An 11,494-nucleotide genomic window follows, 5' to 3' on the forward strand; every position below is an offset into this window, starting at 1 on the left:
GCGCTGTAGTGTTACATGACCCTCTGCATTCCTAGGATGGCTGACAGTTGAAAGTGTCCGTCTCAGTTGTTTGCCCAGCGAGGAGGCACAGCGGTGGTCCCGACTCCCGAGGCCCGTCTCGGCTTACCCAGAGTTTCAGGAGTGTGCGCTGTACCTTTTACAGTTAATTGTGTAGGATTTGTTTTTGGCAGACCTTGAGACCTTTTGGCTGGACATGTTCCTTATGTTCACAACACATCACAGTACAAACACACTCTCACAAAATGCTAAACAACATTACAAAAAACTGTAAATGGGGGCGTAATGGACAAGGTCATTTATGTAAGCGACAGAGCCACCGATATCACACGCTGATACAATGTTAGCTTTGTTGACTGCTCTTTCTGGAATTTTTCCACAGTAGCAGTGAAGGGGCCTTTCAGCAGACACCGTTTGCACTGTCACTTCATCAGTAATCTATTTAAGGTCGTTCAGGATGACTCGCATCAGCACTAGAGCCCAGAAAGCTAGTTAACACATTATATACACTACAATTAAAAAGTTGAGGGATTTTTTGGAGAAAGAAATTAATAATTTTATTAAGCAAGGACACATTAAATGGTTCAAAATTGACAGTAAAGACATTTATAATGTTACAAAAGATTTCTATCTCAAATAAATGCTGTTCTTTTGAACTTTCTATTCATCAAAAAAAAAAAAAAAATGAAAAAAAAATGAAAGAAAGTGTATCAAGGTTTCCACAAAAATCGGAAGCAGCAGCACAACTGTTTTGATCCCAGGAATAAATTACAGTTTACTGTACGTTCACATAGAAAACAGCTATTTGAAATTGCAAAAATATTTCACAATACATGCTTTACTGTATTTTTGATCAAATAAATGCAGCCTTTGTGAACACAAGAGACTTCTTTCAAAAATATAAAAAATCTTACTGACATCAACGTTTGAACGGTAGTGAATTTGTTTAAATCTAGAATTCAGAAATAGGTTCTTCTTAGAAATAGCCAATTAGCCACCAATTAGACACTCTGTTGATGATCATATCTCATAAGGATGTGTAAAAAATAAAGGTAATTTGGAGATCACAGCTTTCTTTGCAAACTGATTAGACTTAGATGACATATAGATATTAGATATTAGACATTATAAAACAATAAATTTCAGCAGAAATTGACAAATTTGTGCAAATGGGCATTGCCAGACCCATAAATTAACTAATATCTTTGACAAATCAAAATCCTTTTGATAAACTTTTGTCACGAGGGTCCGGAGATGATGCATGCCAAGTTTTCTGCAATTAGACGGCCTAGAGCAAGTTTTACAACGTTTTTTTTTATAAACAAATTAGAATGGTGGATACAGTTTATAGATAACTATAACAATGAGACTTAATCTTGAATGGGACTAAAGCAAGGATGCAGATGAAACAATAATCTTGGTTCTTATTATAGCGCCACCTAGTGTCCAGCGGATGTGTTTCTGTGTGAGTGCGATTTCTGATCTAACATCAAGTTTGGTATGTCTATAACTTACAGTCTCTGACATCCAGATAGTTTTATTGCAGATATGAGATGATGAAGAAGGCAATCCTTACAAATACAATAGGTTTCCAGCACCTTGTACTAAACTTGTACTAAACATGCTTAAACCCTATTGGTTTAGGATATCGGACTGGGCCTATTTTATACGTAATTTAAAGTATCTCTTAAAACTCTCAATGAAACCTAGTTTAAGTTGTAATTGCTTTGGGGTTATAAATCAATAGTTCTTACTGTTAAAAGCCTAGAACGCATTAAATCTGCTACAGTAGGCAATTGCACATCGACTTCGAGTGTAGTTTAAAGACCGAGAAGCGGTTAAACTCTTAAGAACATGAGGCAACTAATAATATCTGTTGGACTTGTGCCAAAGACAAAGGCTGTTTACACAGTAGTCTAGTCTTAATAGAAGAGTGTTCAATTAAAGTGCTATATTACTTAGGCTACTCATATAAAATATTAAACATTTCATTATTCAGACTGTTCACTTATTCATGGGACTGTGTAATATTAAGGCCTCGTGGGTAAATCTCACCAAAGTATTCATGGTTCACCTATTTTATTTTATTTTTTTATGTATGTGTGTATGTATGTAATTATGTATTTAGTTAGTTAAGTAGTTAGCGGGTGTGACATTGACATCCGTTCAAATTCTCATTAATGCATATTACAGTATAATTTGTTAATTACCAAAGCCAGTACAGTACATAAAAAATTAAACAATTTACAATATATATATATATATATATATTTATAACATATATATATTAGAATATTGAATTCATAATTAATTAATAGTAATTGATAATTATTTTCAAAATAGTCACAATGCAGAATGTCTTTATGTCCTAAAATAGCTTAATTTTCTTTAAGGGTATACTTTTGATTTGGGATTCAGCCTTACATTTGGGATTCAGTTAAACCTTATATGTGAGGTATAGTAGCTTGTCTTATGCCACTAAATAGAGATCAAAACCCAGGTCTATAGAAATATCATTCATATCATTCCTGTTTTTTTTTTTTTTTTTTTTGTAATCTCAATGATGCAACAGCAGAGGGCAGTATTTCTATACAAATTACAGGCATTGAACTGCAAACTTGAGTCTACAGTAACAGCATCCATTTTTTTACTGGTGATAGTGGCGACTCACATACAATAGTTACTGCTTGATGCAAAATAAATTTAATTCAATCTAAACCCAGCTAAATATATTATAATCACTATGAGTGTCACAACTAGTTGGTTGTAATTGCAATTGCTTACATCAGATCTATCTGGTGATCTACTGTACTTATGCAGAGTTCAGATCCAACCCTGATCCAACACATCTATCGTCTTATTATCCAGTGCTCCTGAAGATCAGTTGTGTTGGATCAGGGTCGGAGCTGAAGTCTGCATACAAGTAGATCTCCAGGAACAGGATTGGGCATCCTTGGGTTACATTCAAAGCTCAGTGTTATAAGAAAATGATGTGCTTCACAGTAAAAAGCAATGCAAGACATTCAGTTTAATGAGTTATATGTTTGCACGTGTCAGGAGGTTTACAGCTTAAAACAGACCGAATGTGTGATTTCGTAACGTGTGATGCATCATGGGCCAACTGTCGCATTCGTTTCTTTCCAGATTCACACACTCCAGCAGGCCGGATCAGTCAGTCGTTCTGAGTGCATGCATGCACAGAAAAACAAGCGCTACGTGCAATCAATTTCTCATGCTGAATCATTTTCTTCTCCCTCGCATTTTATTGTTTTGATTGAGTTTGCGCACGTAAACAGAGCAATCTTTTCACCGGCATGGAACGAATGCCACCTTTAATGCCCTTCATTTCAAATTTTTATTTCTTTTATTGGTGCGATTAAATATTTAAATGAATGCATAGCTGAATAATTCATAGCATGTAATTCGCTGACCTTTTGAGTCCAACTAATGTTTTACTGTCACGGTTCATCGTGTTCAAAACAAGATGCTAGACTGTCATACTTTCTTCAAACTATTGCTGTGTGGCCTAATTTCCATAAATAGTATACTACTAAATAGTATGCAAAATATGAACTACTGCATCCCACATTATAGGATGCTGAAAAAAATGGTTGGATCTACAAAGTGGGCAAGCTTTTTTCCTTATATAGTTTTTTTTTAGGAAAGACCCCTTTAAGCTACAACAACAGTTTGGCCATTGAAAAAAAAATAGGTATATCACATGTTTTGGTATGCTAACATACATTAGACAACTAAATCACTTTAGAGATCGGGTTTGATATCCAGACTGATGTGCTCAGGTACAGGATCAAAGAGGCATTTGTCAATCACCATGTTTGAATAATTCAGCCAGTGTGATGTAAGACTTTGTTCACAACAAGGCCTTGTTAAGCTGTGTTACTTATAATTTAAGCAAATGGTTTTGAGCAAACAGTCTGGCCTGATTTAGTTTGAAAGGACGTCACACCAGTTTGTTCTTCGATTCTGCTTGAAGTATATTGGGGACAAAGTGCTCACTGCAGAGCAAAATGGTTGGAGCTTGACCCAGTAAGGTTGAGTAACTCTAGAGTGCAGTCTGCCTGGACGATAGGGGCGGGGCGACACATTAAGGCGGGGCGACACGTGTCGCTCCACCCACACCCAATTTAATTGGTTTATAATACAGAAATCTTATTGGCGTAGATCAGTGGTCACCAACCTTTTCAAGCCTAAGATCACATCCCAAGTCCAAATGTAAACCAAGATCTACCACTTGCAGAAAATTATGAAAAAACAAGGCCACAATGTAGTTCTACTTTGACATTCTTTGTTGCCTGTTAGTCACTAGCAACATATTTATTTAACTATACAAATAGTATATATAACTATACAAACTGTCAACTATAATTCAACATTTTCAACAGTAATATAACATTAAGTATATATCCACAGGCTTATTACTCATATATAAACACAATAATCAGTCAATTACAGGCCTAAGCCAATAATGTACTGTTTCATTTTCCCTTTTAAAACATAGGCTATTTCAAATCAAAATGGTAAGTGCAACTAGCATACAAAATATTATGACAACAGTCATCCTTCAATTCTTCAAAAATATTTTCACACAAATTACAGACCTACTACTATTCATTACCTCAATAATCAATCAATTACAGGCCTAAAACAGTCATCTACACTACAGCACTGATTCTCTTTCCCGTTTCCAACAACATAAAACACAGATCTCCTTTTAACAATAGCCAATAAAGGGTTTTTCCTGTCTCAAAATGAGGCGGAGTTGGTAAAATCGTAACACTAGGGGGGACCGGGGGCATGCCCCCCCGGGAGAAAAATGTGTACATTTTAAAGATAAATTCATTAATCTGGTGCACTTTGAGTCACTCGAATCTGTTGTTAAAAATAAAAAATAATCCACCTGCCAACCACCCATATTCTTTGATTTAGATATCTGCATCTGATCATCACATTACAATTATTCAATTAAGCATGATAATATGGTAACATATCACACTGAAGTAGGCTGATTTAAAATGAACATTTATTTAAATTAAAAGTTCTTCTTTTGGCAAAATTACATTTCCTTTATAGCCTAAACAGAGGCTTTAGCCTACTCCCTTTAAACTTAAATTGTCAATGTTTCATTTTTGAAAACACTCTTATCGGAATAATTTTTTGTACCTTTATAAAGGGCATTTTCCCCCTAATTTTATTTAATGTACTGGTATGCTTTAAATTTCATTTCAAATTCTTACATTTTATCAATACATTCAATTAAAATAATAAGACAAGGCTGTTACCAATCAAATTAAATAATTTACATTGAAAAATTATAACTGTATTAAATGAGATTATGAGATTGTTTTGAATATTTTTTGAATATACAAATAAGGAATGTTGAAAAGAATGATACTTTGAAACTAAACCGCCAGTAGAAGTGGCAGGCGGCCGTCTTAATGAGCGAGTCATTGAGTCATTCATTCAAACGATTCGTTCAAACGGCTGATTGATTCAGAATGAGGCGGTTTAATAATGGGTAACGTTAATTGAATCTTTGACTCGAGCGATTAGGTCAAAACGCTGAATCATTCAGTGATGAATAATGGATGAGTGTTGCTGTGAGATGCGCTGGTTCTGTTGTTTGGAACTATTTTCGCTGCTGAAACAGAACAAAAACAGTAATTGCGTCTAAAAATGTAAGTAACTTAATTTTAACTAGGCTATTTGTTTATTGAACTGTTATGAAATCAATATCTTGGTTTCAATCGTGCTTGCATTCAGGAAAACAGCACTCTGGTCGTGTGTAGTCTATAACGTTATATTGTTTCTTAACTATAAATTTGACGGAGGCGGCCGCCTCATAATTGTCTATGCTGGAAAACCCCTGCAGATTTCAAACTAGCAATAGCCTACTCCCTCACCGTTGTGCCATCGTTTCGTTAGCTTGCGTATCGTTAGCTTGAAGAGCTTGATGTGAGCGTAGTGTGAAGTGGCTGAGCTGGTTAAAGCGTGAAGCCTTGTTTATACTCGACGCGTCCGCATGAGCCCAAAATGACGTCATTGTAACGGCGCGCGCGCCTCTGGATCCCCTAGACACCATTTACTACACACAGTAGGCTCACACATGGTGCATTTTTAAGTAATAAATATAATGAATACAAATATTGGTGTTTTTTCTCAGATTTTGAAAACTCTTCGCGATCGACTTAAAATGCTTCCAAGATCGACTTGTCGATCGCGATCGACGGGTTGGTGACTCCTGGAGATGCTTGAGGCATGAGCAATGAGCATGCTCATTTATGTACGAATTTATGAATGATCTACTACGCTGTTTGGCCGTACTTCAGAAATATTAAGTGATAATCATGCTGATTTCAGTAATGATTGATTGGATAATGTTTTGTTGAACTTAATATGAATCAAGTTAGATAAAGTTCCTGTACAAGTTCCTGTTCCTGGCGCTTCAGGCAGAACGCTGTGTACGTGCTGCTAAATCCAGGGAATGAATTCTTAATCCGTGTCCACGATGGCTAGCCTATATAGACCTACACTATATTGCCAAAAGTTTTGGGACGTCTGCTTTTACATCCACATGAACTTTAATGACATCCCATTCTTAATCCGTAGGGTTTAATATGGAGTTGGCCCACCCTTTGCAGCTATAACAGCTTCAACTCTTCTGGGAAGGCTTTCCACAAGGTTTAGGAGTGTGTTTATGGGAATGTTTGTCCATTCTTCAAGAAGCACATTTGTGAGGTCAGGCACTGATGTTGGATGAGAAGGCTTGGCTCACTGTCTCCGCTCTAATTCATCCCAAAGCTGTTCAATCGGGTTACGGTCAGGACTCTGTGCAGGCCGGTCAAGTTCCTCCACACCAAACTCGCTCATCCATCCACACCATAATCCCCCCTCCACCAAACTTTACACTTGGCACAATGCACTCTGGCAAGTACTGTTCTCCTGGCAACCGCCAAACCCAGACTCGTCCATCAGATTGCCAGACAGAGAAGCGTGATTCATCACTCCAGAGAACACGTCTCCACTGCTCTAGAGTCCAGTGGCGGCACGCTTTACACGACTGCATCCGACGCTTTACACTGCATCCCACGCTTTACACCACTGCATCCCACGCTTTACTCCACTGCATCCCACGCTTTACACCACTGCATCCCACGCTTTACACCGCTGCATCCCGCGCTTTACACCACTGCATCCCACGCTTTACACCACTGCATCCCACGCTTTACACCTCTGCATCCCACGCTTTACACCACTGCATCCCACGCTTTACACCACTGCATCCCACGCTTTACACCACTGCACCCCACGCTTTACACCACTGCATCCCACGCTTTACACTGCATCCCACGCTTTACACCACTGCATCCCACGCTTTACACCACTGCATCCCACGCTTTACACCACTGCATCCCACGCTTTACACCACTGCATCCCACGCTTTACACCACTGCATCCCACGCTTTACACCACTGCATCCCACGCTTTACACCACTGCATCCCACGCTTTACAATAGGGCTGGGCGATAAAACGATAACGATATGTATCGCGATAGACACGTGATCGATATCAATAAAAAATGTGTTCGATAAAACGTTCGATAATTTTTTTTTTCTTCGTCGGAAGAAACCACAGGTTGCGAAGCAAGTTTGCATTAACAAAGGCACTCGCTCTCTGGTAACCTAGCAACGTAGGGAGTGACAAGCTCAGGCAACGTGTCAGTTTGGTTGCGCCATCAAAAAAAAAAGAAAAAAGTTTGGTTACGCCATCGTTGTCTCGTGCTGCTGCCGGGTTCCTCATCAGTAACCGGCGATTGATAAGCAGAAAATTAGTGTCCTTCATCTGCATGCCATGCAGGCTAGACTTGCGAAATATTATTGGATAATTCGCTCTATTCGTGTTTGATGTGAACACAGCATAATGAACAGGCTGCGATGTCAAGATTGCAATGCTGGAGTGTGTGTGTGTGTGTGTGTGTGTCCGACTCGGCGCGCGCGAGAGAGAGAGACACGCGGGCGCGATCGAACAGTGGAGACATAAAAACATACTCCGTCATTTTGTTAATACAGGACATCAGTCAGTCTGCAAAGTGTTTACAATATTTGTGTAGGCCTATACTCGCAATAAAACACAACATTGTCCTTTTGTCACACTGTATTTCTTGTCAAACTGTAGCCTACAACTGTACACACCGTTTTAAAAGCAAAACATATTTATCCAACCCCTTTGTAAAACAGTCTGTGTTCCATCTTTTGGACATTCATCATATCGCATTGGTTTTCATTTCTTGCCCTCAAAACAGAGCACTAATCTGTTATTTTTAAGTTACACATTGATTAAAAAAGAAAATTAAATTTGTTGGTAGTATTATTTTATATGGAAATCAATTATTTATAATTCTGATGAGAATAAAGTTAGGGTTAATTAAAATTAAGGAAAACAAATATATTGATCTGAAATATTGCAAATTAATTTTAAATTCATTCAGGTACAATTACCAAACATATCTCATATCTATCTTTTTATTAGTTTAATTAATAAACCAATTATATAAAACTATTATCAGTGCACTATAAATAAACTGGTTCTATGCCTTTATTAATAAAACTTATTTAAAAAATACAAGGCTTAAGACATTTATAAAAATGCCTTCTATATTTCTGTTTTGCTTTTCACGCCATTGTACCGAAATCGTACCGAACCGTGATGTCTAAAAAAACCACCCACGTCCCGCCGCGCCACTGTCACCTTTTTTACTCTGAGGAGTTTGCAGGTCTGATTGTGAATTTAGACTTATGTTTACATTTTAATTATTTGAGTTTTCCATGGTTGTGTTGACATTTCTGTCTTGGGATTGTAATCAGAGGAAGGTTAAGTTTAAAATAAAAATGTTTAAATGTAATATATTTTTTCTCCTGGTCCTTATTTTAAATGGGTCATAAAAAAATCAATAATTATCGATATCGACCGATATGAAACACTGATATCGTGATACAGTTTTCAGCCATATCGCCCAGCCCTACTTTACAACACCGCATCCCATGCTTTACAACACCGCATCCCTCGCTTTACTCCACTGCATCCCACGCTTTACACCACTGCATCCCACGCTTTACACCACTGCATCCCACGCTTTACACCACTGCATCCCACGCTTTACAACACCGCATCCCATTCTTTACAACACCGCATCCCTCGCTTTACTCCACTGCATCCCACGCTTTACACCACTGCATCCCACGCTTTACACCACTGCATCCCACGCTTTACACCACTGCATCCCACGCTTTACACCACTGCATCCCACGCTTTACACCACTGCATCCCACGCTTTACTCCACTGCATCCCACGCTTTACACCACTGCATCCCACGCTTTACACCACTGCATCCCACGCTTTACAACACCGCATCCCATGCTTTACAACACCGCATCCCTCGCTTTACACCACTGCATCCGACGCTTTACACCACTGCATCCCACGCTTTACACCACTGCATCCCACGCTTTACACCACTGCATCCTACGCTTTACACCACTGCATCCCACGCTTTACACCACTGCATTCCACGCTTTACAACACCGCATCCCATGCTTTACAACACCGCATCCCTCGCTTTACTCCACTGCATCCCACGCTTTACACTGCATCCCACGCTTTACACCACTGCATCCCACGCTTTACACCACTGCATCCCACGCTTTACACCACTGCATCCCACGCTTTACACCACTGCATCCGACGCTTTACACCACCGCATCCCACGCTTTACACCACCGCATCCCACGCTTTACATCACCGCCTCCCACCCTTTACACCACTGCATCCTACGCTTTACAGCACTGCATCCCACGCTTTACACCACTGCATCCCACGCTTTACACCACTGCATCCCACGCTTTACACCACTGCATCCCACGCTTTACACCACCGCATCCCACGCTTTACATCACCGCATCCCACGCTTCACACCACCGCATCCCACGCTTTACACCACCGCATCCCACGCTTTACACCACTGTATCCCACGCTTTACTCCGCTGCATCCCACGCTTTACTCCATGGCATCCCACGCTTTACTCCACTGCATCCCACGCTTTACTCCACTGCATCCCACGCTTCACACCACTGCATCCCACGCTTTACACCACTGCATCCCACGCTTTACACCTCTGCATCCCACGCTTTACACCACTGCATCCCACGCTTTACACCACTGCATCCCACGCTTTACACCTCTGCATCCCACGCTTTACACCTCTGCATCCCACGCTTTACACCACTGCATCCCACGCTTTACACCTCTGCATCCCACGCTTTACTCCACTGCATCCCACGCTTCACACCACTGCATCCCACGCTTTACACCACTGCATCCCACGCTTTACACCACTGCATCCCACGCTTTACACCACTGCACCCCACGCTTTACACCACTGCATCCCACGCTTTACACCACTGCATCCCACGCTTTACACCACTGCATCCCACGCTTTACACCACTGCACCCCACGCTTTACACCACTGCACCCCACGCTTTACACCACTGCATCCCATGCTTTACACCACTGCACCCCACGCTTTACACCACTGCATCCCACGCTTTACACCACTGCATCCCACGCTTTACACCACTGCATCCCACGCTTTACACCACTGCATCCCACGCTTTACACCACTGCATCCCACGCTTTACACTACTGCACCCCATGCTTTACACCACTGCACCCCACACTTTACACCACTGCATCCCACGCTTTACACCACTGCATCCCACGCTTTACACTACTGCATCCCACGCTTTACACTACTGCATCCCACGCTTTACACCACTGCACCCCACACTTTACACCACTGCACCCCACGCTTTACACCACTGCATCCCACGCTTTACACTACTGCATCCCACGCTTTACACTACTGCATCCCACGCTTTACACCACTGCATCCCACGCTTTACACCACTGCACCCCAAGCTTTACACCACTGCATCCCACGCTTTACACCACTGCATCCCACGCTTTACATCACTGCATCCCACGCTTTGCATTGCACTTGCAAGGCTTGGATGCAACTGCTCGGCCATGGAAACCCATTCCATGAAGCTCTCTATGTTCTGTTCTTGAGCTAATCTGAAGGCCACATGAAGTTTGGAGATCTCTAGCTATTGACTCTGCAGAAAGTTGGCGACTTCTGCGCACCTTAGCATGCGCTGACTCCGCTCTGTGATTTTACGTGGCCTACCACTTTGTGGCTGAGTTGCTGTTGTTCCCAATTGCTTCCACTGTGTTATAATGCCACTAACAGTTGACCGTGGGATATTTAGTAGTGAGGATATTTCACGAATGGACCTGTTGCACAGGTAACAACCTATCACAGTACCACGCTTGAATTCACTGAGCTCCTGAGACGAACCCGTTCTTTCCCAAATGTTTGTAGAAGCGTCTACATGCCTA

This window comes from Rhinichthys klamathensis, unplaced genomic scaffold (assembly GCF_029890125.1).
Source record: "Rhinichthys klamathensis goyatoka isolate OS25496 unplaced genomic scaffold, OSU_Roscu_1.1 h1tg000431l_1, whole genome shotgun sequence".
NCBI classification, from domain to species: domain Eukaryota; kingdom Metazoa; phylum Chordata; class Actinopteri; order Cypriniformes; family Leuciscidae; genus Rhinichthys; species Rhinichthys klamathensis.